An 11,585-nucleotide genomic window follows, 5' to 3' on the forward strand; every position below is an offset into this window, starting at 1 on the left:
CAGATGAAAACATGTTCACTGTGAATGTTCTCCTCTCATAGATCATCCGTTCAACATGTTTCCTTCCCTGATGGCATCAAAGAAATATTTTCAGTTTAGATAGAAATTAAGGGAGTCAAGCTGAGGATGGGGTTCAGGTTGGTATAGATTGCCACAGAAGATGGGCGTCTGAGCATTTAGAAAGACCCTCTGTCATGTAGACCTCTCTGACACCACAAGGGCGGTGAGAACTCCAGTGACACCAAAGGGCTTGGAAAAGTGGGCAGTCTGTACAGAAGTCACAGATTTCCCTTATTCAGCACGGTCACATTGGTCATAAGTTTAGGGATAAGTCACAGGGTCATAGGGTCACACAGACAGGGACAGTCACAGGCTTGGAAACAGGCTGGGTCCAGGTTCTGGGAGTCCTAGACTAAGTGACTCAGATGCCACTTTCTGAAAACAAAATCACACTTGAGATCAAGACTGATGAATGGGAAGTCATAAAGTATGGACTTGTTCCTTTCTGATAGATTTCATTGTGGGCTTGTAGTGCTGGAATGGGAAGCCTGATAAGAGGAACCCCAGTTACTGTAACAGAGCAGACATTGAGTTTATAGCATGTGTTGATATATTTTTAAGTACCTATGACTTCCAACCTTTCACTTTTTAAATTTATTTTAATTTTATTAGTGACTTAATACTGATTTACAAAATCATAGCAGGGGTATAATTCTGCACTGTTACCACCGCCAGAATTCTCTGTCCCTTCCCTCTATTGGGAGCTATAGTAGTTCTCCCAGGGTCACAGATATAGGTTGGGTTGACTGTTATTTCTATAAATATACATGTATATGTATATTTGCCCCTCTTTTTTCCTATGGTTTCATTTTGTCTTCCTTTCCAAGTCATACCTACACCTATTACTACTTGTGAATGCTCTTCCTTTTTTCTTATTCTTTCTGCAGGTCCCGATGGAACTGGAGTTCAGAGCCCTTTGGTCATCATCCCCCTATCATTTCTTCCCCTCTGGGAATATAGACCAAAATTCTTTATGGGGTGCAGAAGGTGGGAGGTCTTGCTTCTGTAATTGCTTCTCTACTGGACATGGGTATTGGCAAGTCGATCCATACCCACAGCCTGTTTCTATCTTTCTCTAAGGCTCTGGGGAGGTAAGGTTACAGGATACAATGGTGAGGTCATCTGCCCAGACATCCACCGTTTCAAATAGCACCTTAGGAAACTATATGCTTATCTCAGTGATACTACCCTGGCTAAAATGTTTTGAATTTTTGTTGTTGTTTTTGTTGCTGTTGTTGGGACTTCACCTTTCTGGGTGACTTATTTATTTTTAGATGGAGAGGAAAAGATAGAGACAGAAAGACAGAGGGAAAGAAGGACAAACACCATATGAAACTTACTCCAGCATGGTATTGGCCTGGCTTGGCCTACATGCTGTGCATGACGGAACAGGTACCTTCCAACCTGAGATATCTTGCCATCTCTGGAACCTTTTTAAACTGTAAATTTTAGGGGGCCAAGTAGCAGTGTATCCAGTAGAGTATACATGTTATAATACATAAGGACCTGGGTTAAAGCCCTCAGTCCCCACCTGTGGGGGCAGCAGTGGGTGGGGAGGACTTCATGCGTGGTAGAGTAGTGCTGCAAGTGTCTCTTTGTCTCTCCCTTTCTTCTTTTCCTTTTTTTCCTTTTACTGGTTTAATAATGATGGACAGCACCATAGGACAAGAGGGGTACAATTACACAGAATTCTCACCATTAGAGTTCCATATCCCATTCCTTCCTATTCTTTATCCTTGTGGGAGCATCTACCTAGGATCATTGTGGGGTGTAGAAGGTGGAAGGTATGGCTTCTGCAATTGTTGCTCTGCTGGACATGGGCATTGACAGGTTGATCCATACTCCCAGCCTATCTTTCTCTTACCTTAGTGGGGCAGAGCTCTGGGGAGATGGGGTTCTAGGGTACACTGGTAAGGTTGTTGGCTCAGGGAAGTCAGGTTGGCACCATGATAGCATTTTCAACTTGATGGCTGAAAAAGCATTACGATATAAAACAGAACAATTTTTTTAATAATCAGGAAATTAAAGGCAAGAGTATAGAAGATGAGACTTGGAGGTCTCCATTTTGGAAAAAGATAATAGGCCTATTTTAGGTATATTCCAAGGGGCCCATGACTACTAATTTTTGCCATATCCTGACAGCTAACTTGCAGGTGAGCCAAAGATATTGCCTGAGGAGATGGTGTCCGAGTTAGAAATAGGACTAGAAAGTTGGATAATGAAAAAGACTAGCTCCAAAATATGGGGAAAGTATATAAATATTGTTAATAAATAAAGTATATAAGTATGTAAATATTGTAAACCCCATTGATCTGATCTTCGGCCCATATTCAGCACAGGAGCCTGTATAACCTCTGCATCCCTGTAGTTCTGAGCTCACATTCTGTGGTCATAGCTAGTCTCTCTATACCTTTCTATTCTCTCTGTATTATCCTGTATTTTTTAAAATTTATTTTATTATTATTATTAACATTTAATTTTCTTATCTGAATGAAAGAGACAAGACACACACACACAGAGAGAGCGAGAGGGAGCAGAGTACTGCTCAGCTCTGGCTTATGGTGGTTCTGGGGATTGAACCCATATATTTTCCCATTTTTAATATGTTCTTGCCTTTTCTTCCCTTCCAAGTCACACCTACACCCACTACTAATTCCAAATGCCCTTCCTTTTTTTCTCTTCTCTCTCTGGGTCCTGATGAAGTTTGAGTTCAGAGCCCTCTGGTCATTTTCCCCTAACACTTCTCCTTCTCTGGGAATATGGACCAAAATTCTTTTTGGGGTGCAGAAGGTGGGAGTTCTTGCTTCTGTAATTGCTTCTCCACTGGACATAGGTGTTGGCATGTCGATGCATACCTCCAGCCCATTTCTTTTTTTTTTTGTTTGTTTAAATTTTTTAAATTTAATTTAATTTATTTATTCCCTTTTTGTTGCCCTTGTTGTTTTATTGTAGTTATTATTGATGTCGTTGTTGTTGGATAGGACAGAGAGAAATGGAGAGAGGAGGGGAAGACAGAGAGGGAGAGAAAGACAGACACTTGCAGACCTGCTTCACCGCCTGTGAAGGGACCTGCCTGCAGGTGGGGAGCCGGGGGCTCGAACCGGGATCGTGACGCCGGTCCTTGAGCTTAGCGCCACCTGCGCTTAACCCGCTGTGCTACAGCCCGACTCCCCTTCCAGCCCATTTCTATCTTTCCCTAGTCAGGTAGGACTCTGGAGAGGTACGGTTCCAGGACATACTGTTGAGGTCATTTGCCCAGAGAAGTCAGGGTGGAATCATAGTAACATCTGCAATTTGGTGGTTTAAAGGTGGTAAGATATAAAGCATGGCAAAGTGTTTGATAAACAGGAAACAAAAAGTAGGAATAGAGCAGATGAGATTAGGGATCTTGGAGTAAAAGTAGGAAGTCTATTTTAGGTAACACATATTTCTTATATCACTTGCTCAAGTAACTTAATTTGTTTTCATGTTCAACTGACAATTAATTATGGAGGAGTTAAAACAGATAACATTACCATTAGTTTAGGTGTCAGACTGGTGAATTTAATAAGGGTGTAGGTGACACTCCAGATAACCTATGTCAAATTTCCAGGATAAATTATTTCACACTTTAACAACAAAACAACAGTGATTTTATATAAGTTGCCTGCTACTATTTAAGCTTGGAAGTGAAAGACATACCAGAAATGGAATGTGAATTTTTAAAAGCTTTGCTTCATGGTGTTTTAGCTCATGAATTTATTCACTCAAGATTTATATTATTGTCCTGATCCCTTATTTCCACAATAATTCTCAGTAATTTATTGATTAAAAGTAAAAGCTCAATCTGTTCAATTTCTTCTACTAAAACCTTAATTTATTGAAACATTCCTTGGGCAATGAATTTTACTGAGAAGAATTTTCAGGGGCCTATGAGTAAAATACCCTCATTTCTGGTTCTCTGCTCCTGTTGATTTTTAAAAAATATATAGAACTGTCTCCATATTGCTGTCAGCATATATATCATTTAGAAAGTTTGTGCCAAGATGGTTCAAAGGAGAAAGGTCAACCAAAATAAAAGTGATATCCCAGGAAGCCACTCTGGCTCTGTTATAGACACCACAGACTGAGGATTTATGAACAGTGATTTATTTCTCACAGTCTGGAGGCTGGGAGTCTAAGAGCTGGGGGTTGGCATGGCCACTTCTCTAAGTGCCTTCATGAGCTAAAGAGCAAAAACTGCACACACACCTTTCTTCTGATAGGATATATACCTCCCTCCTGTGACTCTCCCCTCACAACCTGTTTACCCCACAAAGTACAGTCTCCAGGACCCACTTCTCATGGGTCTGGGGGGACACACATGCTGGCAGTCACAGTGAGTGGTGAAGCTTTCTTTCCTCTTTGAAGTCTGGCCTTTCCCACTATGGAAGCTACCACATTCATTCAGAGTTTGAGGGTATCTGTAGCCAAAAGCAATCCCTATGAAGCAACCCATGGTGGCCAGGCAGGCAATAAACTTAGGATAATGAGGGGGAACAGAGAGAGGTACCCCACCTGGGCCTTTGACTCAGAACAGGAAATTTGATTTGCAGAAGTTTTTTGAGAGTTCAAACATGCAGGCTTTTGAATATAAGCAGACATTATTTACATAGTCAAGTTATATTTGGACTTTGTACTTTATAGCCATACATCTTTAAAATTGAAGATAAAAGTGGAGTTGGGCGGTAGCGCAGCAGGTTAAGCTCAGCTGGTAAAAAGCGCAAGGACCAGCGTAAGGGGCTCCCCACCTGCAGGGGAGTCGCTTCACAGGCAGTGAAGCAGGTCTGCAGGTGTCTTATCTTTCTCTCCCCCTCTCTGTCTTCCCCTTCTCTCTCCATTTCTCTCTGTTCTATCTAACAATGACATCATCAACAACAATAATAGCTACAACAATAAAAAAGAAGGGCAACAAAAGGGAAAATAAATAAATATAAAAAAATTTTTAAATTGAAGATAAAGTTGTATTATTATGTTTTTTTATTCATTCTTTACTCAATGAGGACCCCTTTAATTCCTGTGTTTATCATTCATGTTTGAGAATTCAACATAGTTGGGAAGAAATACAGATTAACAACCTAGAACACAAAATTAGATGGCTGTATGTATTCTTTTATGGTAAATGACCTTTTAACTCACCGATTTCACACAAAAGCAAATATTCAAAATATGAGAGGTAACTACTGTTTTGTCAGAAAAGTCATGATGTATTTTTCTGTTTTTCTTTTGATTATTTATTATTGGGTATATAGAGAGAAATTGAGAGGGGAGGAAGAGGGAGAGAGGGAGAGTGGCAGACACCAGTAGCTCTACTTTACCACTTGTGAAGCTTTCCCCTTTCAGGTGGGGACCAGGGGCTTGAACCCAGGCCCTTTCATATTGTGATATGTATGCTTAAGCAGGTGCAGCAATGCCTAGCCCCCATTTTTCTTTTTCTTTTTTTTTATTTTACTTGTTGTATTTTATTTTTGTATTTGAGAAAGAGATCCAGATAGAGACATAGAAACACTAGAGCACTGCTCAGCTCTGGTTTATATGGTAGTGCGGGGGATTGAATCTGGGATTTTGGAGCCTCAGGCATAAGAGTCTGTTTGCATAACCATTATGCTATCTCCCCCACCGTAGCCTCTCCTTTTTTTAAAATTTCTTTATTGGGGGATTAATGTTTTACAGTCTATAGTAAATACAATAGTTTGTACATGCATAACATTTCTCTGTTTTCCACATAACTACAACCCCCACTAGGTCCTCTGTCATCCTTTTTGGACCTGTATTCTCCCCCCACCCACCCACCCCAGAGTCTTTTACTTTGGTGCAATACACCAACTCCAGTTCAGATTCTACTTGTGCTTTCTCTTCTGATCTTGTTTTTCAACTTCTAACTGAGAGTGAGATCATCCCATATTCATCCTTCTGTTTCTGACTTATTTCACTCAACATGATTTCTTCAAGCTCTATCCAAGATGGACTAGCCCCCCTTTTTCTATGCAAACAGGTATCACGACTTTTCTGACAACCCAATACAATTATGCAATGAACACACATAAAATCCTGCCTGAATGGAGCCAGTTTCATATCTGTCAATCACATTTGGAGGATTGTGAAACCCAGAGCCCAATCCCCAGTAGCTGTCTAACTAACAAATAGCCATGGAAACTTAAAGGCCAGGTAGAATTGATCTTAAAAGGGAATAACTGACATACTATCCCAAATCACTAGAATGACTCAGGTAAGGTTCTCATTTCAGTAATAACAACGTAATTTGCTTCTTTTATATCTTTGAGATCTTGATTTTTTTTTTACTAGAACACTGACCAGCTCTGGTGTATCATGGTGCAGGGAATTGAACCTGTGACTTCGGAGCCTCAGGCATGAGTTTCTTTGCATAGTCATTATGCTATCTACCCCTACCCCTCTCTTTGAGCTCTTATAGATCTCTTTCCTTCCTGCAGATTTGGACTAGTCATACTATGTAGTTCTTGTCCAAAAGGCAGTTTATGAAACTAGATTCTGTGAAATGTTGATTCATGGATTTTTTTTTCAGAGCACTGCTCAGCTCTGACTTATGGAGGTGCCAAGGATTGAAGCTGAGAACTCTGAACTTCAAGTATGAAAGTCAGTTGCATAAATAATGGACTCTTTTCTTGCAGTGGAAGTGGTTGAGGATGGGGTAGAGAAGTTTGTGCATGTGAACTTCTACTATTCTTGAGTCTACTTTTTCTTTTTTTTTTTCTATTTTTGAAGTGGGGGAGGGGAAAAGGAGAGGCACAGTTCCTCCATCTGTGGCGCTTCCCTTCTGCTCCTTGGTGTTCCCATGTGCCAGTAGGGCTCAAATACAGGCTTAATGCTTGGTAAGGCTCACACCCTACCAAGTAACTATCTTCCAACATCAACATTAGATTCATGAAATCTTAATTATTAATAAGTATTTAGGCAAAATCTTCTAGGCTTAATCAAGATTGAATAACTGGGTTAAAGGGATTATTGTAGGACTTCTAGAAATGTTTTTTTTTTAATTTATTTATTCATGAGAGAAATAGGAGGAGAGAAAAGAACCAGACATCACTCTGGTACATGTGCTGCCGGGGATCGAACTCAGGACCTCATGCTTGAGAATCCAGTGCTTTATCCACTGCGCCATCTGAAATGTTTAATGTACTCTGGTACACTAGACATATGTGGACACTGCAGTGGGCATTTACCAGGTATAACGGACAAGGACATCCTTTATTTATAAAGCACATCATGTAAATAAGGTTCTGAAGAACACACTTAGGGAAATGCTACATCAGACATTTTCTCAGTGCTGTTTCCTACAAGCAAAATCATTTAAAATTTGTTAGAAAATATTTCTCGTTAATTTACCAGACTTCAAGACCTTAATCTCTTATGAAGTAAGTCCACTTATAATGCTTATTTCAAAAGATAAGTGGGTGAGAGGCAGTATAGTTCCAGGAAAAAAAAAAGGACAAAATTCAAAAGATGTGGATTACAATCCTAGCTACAATAAATTCTAACCAAGATATATGGATAAGATAGTAATGAAATAAAAATTACGCATGAATAATTTACTAATTTAATAATAGTTTTATTAATAATGTAAATATAATTTTAGTAGAGGAGTTTGTGTATGTTCTGTTCTTAATATTTCTACTATAATTGAGCTAGAACATGACATCAATTCATGCAGTAGTTCTGATTTGGATCTATATGTATAAGAACTCTCTGTTTTAGCTCACTCCTACCATTGCACTGAGTGAAATATTTGTACTCACCCATCTGTGTGTGGCACAGTCTGAAAATGAAGCATGCATTTTGAACATTGCCAATGATCACTGTGCCAAATTTACATCATAAAAGCCGTAAGTACTGTTATGAATGATTCAATTGTGTCCAAATGATTTGGATTGATGTTCAGTTGTCTGAAAAATGTGCATTTTGTAGCACATTTGTACTGGGAGTGCTGAGGGAGGGAATTCTACCTTGACCTGGAAGTGTTCTTACCAGGCTGTAAGACATTTTCTGGGCTGTGGGAAATCTGCTAGCATAAAAAACCAAAGTAAGCTTTGGAATGGTGAAATTGTTTCAGCAAAGAGCGGAGAGAGTGCATGTTCTCCCTATTTAGTCAGGTCAGTGTTAACAAAGAGAGTGTGGTGCCTTGAGGGTTATGAACTGCAACACCAATGGGTCTGTTCACACAGGGCAAGAGAGTGTTGCACAGAGGACTCAAAAGTGCCAACCTTCAGGGTAAGACTTCTTTCCTATAATCATAATCTTTAATTTAAAAAGATAAGTGTTAGCAAGATTGAAGAGAAATTAAAACACTTGCACACTGTTGGTGGGAATGTAAATGGGTTCAGCTATTACGGAGACCAGTATGGAAGTTCCTGAGAAAATTTAAAATAGAACTACCTTTTGATCTAGCAATTTCACTCTGGATATGTCTGTGAAGGAAATTAAATCAAGATCTCTAAGAGTGATCTGCAATCTTGTGCTCATTGCAGCTTTATTTATAGTAACCAAGATGAGCACAATCTAAGTGTTCACTAGTGGATGAATGGAGGAGAGATATATGGTATATAGCAATGGACTATTGTTCAGTCTTTTAAAAGAATGTAATCCTATGTTTGCAGAAACATGGATGGGCATGGAGTCTCTTATGCTATGTGAAATAAATCAGAAGGATAAATACTGCATGATTCCTCTTATATAAAGCATCTACATCTAAAATAGTCAAAGATATAGAAGTGGACAATAGACTAGTGGTTATGGAAAATTGTTCTATGGGGATAAAGTTATAGTTATATATAGCTCATTCTCGAATAAAGTTGTGTAGTTCAATGCAACCTCATTATAATATTGAGGAAGAGAAAAAAAATAATTGCTGTCTGGAACCACAGGGTGTGTGTTTGTGTGTAGTATGCATGTTTTCTCACATTTGGTCAGTTTTCTGTGGACTGGGTTTCCTCCCATATAGCAAAGTCGTGCATACGGGGCTCACTGAGGTACGTCTAAGTGTGTGTGTGTGTGTGTTGAACCATGCCTGTGATGGAAGAGCATCCTGCCTGGGTGGGTCCTGCCTGGAACCTGAGCTGCAGATAGAGGATGGGTACCCCTGCTCCTTCTTGATCTGGAATAAGTGGACTGGAAAACAAATTACTGAATTAATACAGATTAACAACAACAACAATAACTACAACAATAAAACAAGGGCAACAAAGGGGATATATATATATATATATATATATATATATATATATATATATATATATATACACACACACACACACACACACATATGTGCCTCTCTACTTGGAAATGACTTTAAATTAAAAAAAACTTTAAATTTTTAAAAAAGTACTTAATGTATTAATCTGTATTAATTCAGTCATTTTTCTGCACATTTAAAGTCATTTCCAAGTAGAGAGGCATATATATATATGTATATATATATATATATATATATATATTCCCCTTTGTTGCCCTTGTTTTATTGTTGTAGTTATTGTTGTTGTTGTTATTGATGTCGTTGTTGGATAGAACAGAGAGAAATGGGAAGACAGAGAAGGGGAGAGAAAGACAGACACCTGCACCAAGTTACTGGATACTGTACAGCAAACCCTAACAAAAGGACTTTTCAAAGTTAACCCAATTACCAAATAATGTAATGGTAACATTAACTATCGATTGTCTTTTTGAACCCTAAGACAGCAGGAACCTCACATCTCCACTATAGAGCCCCTACTTCCCCCAGTCCTGGAACCCTTGGATAGGGCCCACTTTCCCATATGCGTTTCCCAATCCATACCAAATAATATTGCATCCGCTGATCACAACCTAACCAACGCAACAATTGCCACCTCAACATGCTTCACCTCAGACTGTGTCCAGAGACTTCACGTGTGGAATGACAACCCTTCAGTTTCATTACTCGGGTGAGACCTTTCCTTTTATAGTACACTCTAATTTCATCTCAGGTGGTTCACTTTCTAACAAAGTCCCATAACCTAGATATACACCAGTTTCTGTGAGAGAGAGCTTATGTTCACACGTATCCATAAACTACTGCAAAATATATACCTGAAAGCAGAAGTACACTAGAGTTTACAGTGAGTACCTCCCTAACACTTCCTCTTCACTATTCCAAGCTTGGGATCCATGATTGCTCAACAATTTTTTTGGCTTCATATGTTAACTGTCTTTTCAGCCACCAGGTTCCAGATGTCATCAGGATGCCGGCCAGGCTTCCCTGGACTGAAGACCCCACCAATGTGTCCTGGAGCTCAGCTTCCCCAGAGACCCACCCTACTAGGGAAAGAGAGAGGCAGACTGGGAGTATGGACCGACCAGTCAATGCCCATGTTCAGTGGGGAAGCAATTACAGAAGCCAGACCTTCCACCTTCTGCAACCCTCAATGACCCTGGGTCCATGCTCCCAGAGGGATAGAGAATGGGAAAGCTATCATGGGAGGGGGTGGGTTATGGAGATTGGGTGTTGGGAATTGTGTGGAGTTGTACCCCTCCTACCTTGTGTCTTTGTTCATTAATCCTTTCTTAAATAAAAAATTTAAAAAAAAATTAAAAAAAAAAAAAAAAGAAAAGACAGACACTTGCAGACCTGCTTCACCGCCTGCGAAGCAACTCCCCTGCAGGTGGGGAGCTGGGGATGCAAACCGGGGTCCTTACGCCAGTCCTTGAGCTTTGCACCACGTGCACTTAACCCACTGCACTACCTCCTGACTCCCTTTTTTTTTTTTTAATTTCAAAGAGTGTTGAGAAAGAGAGAGAGAAAGGTGCTTATGGCACATTCCTGGAAACATCACTTTGCTTCTAAAACACTTCTGACATAATACAAACATTATTAATGAGAAAGATCAGAGCAGCATTCTGGCATATGTGGTGCTTCCTTCACTCTGATGGGGTCAGGGCCCAGACCTGCATCACACATACGGCAAAGTAATGCACTAAGTGAGATATTTTGACAAACTAGTGAGTATTTAAAATACATGAGGAATAAGTTCCAGAGATCTGTATAGCAAAGCACCTATAAACAATAAAGTAACACGTGCATAATATGTGATAAAAGGATAGATCTTATGTTAATTGTTCTTACTACAGAAGGAAGAGAGAGAGGAAGGAAAGAAGAAGGGAATGAAGAAAGGAAGGAAGATAAGAATTTAAAAGATAGGGAGTTGGGAGGTAGCACAGTGGTTTAAAGCGCAAGGACCTGCATAAGAAGAATCCAGGTTGGAGCCCCCGGCTCCCCACCTGCGGAGGAGTCGTTTCACAGGCGGTGAAGCAGGTCTGTAGGTGTCTATCTTTCTCCCTCTGTCATTCCCCTCCTCTCTCCATTTCTCTCTGTCCTAACCAACGACGATGACAGTAACTACAACAATAAAACAAGGGAAACAAAAAGGAATAAATAAATAAATAGTCAAGTGACCATTTTATTTACTATGAGATTTCATTTTTTAAAAAAAAGAATTTAAAAGATAACAAATGATACA

This window comes from Erinaceus europaeus, chromosome 2 (assembly GCF_950295315.1).
Source record: "Erinaceus europaeus chromosome 2, mEriEur2.1, whole genome shotgun sequence".
NCBI lineage: Eukaryota > Metazoa > Chordata > Mammalia > Eulipotyphla > Erinaceidae > Erinaceus > Erinaceus europaeus.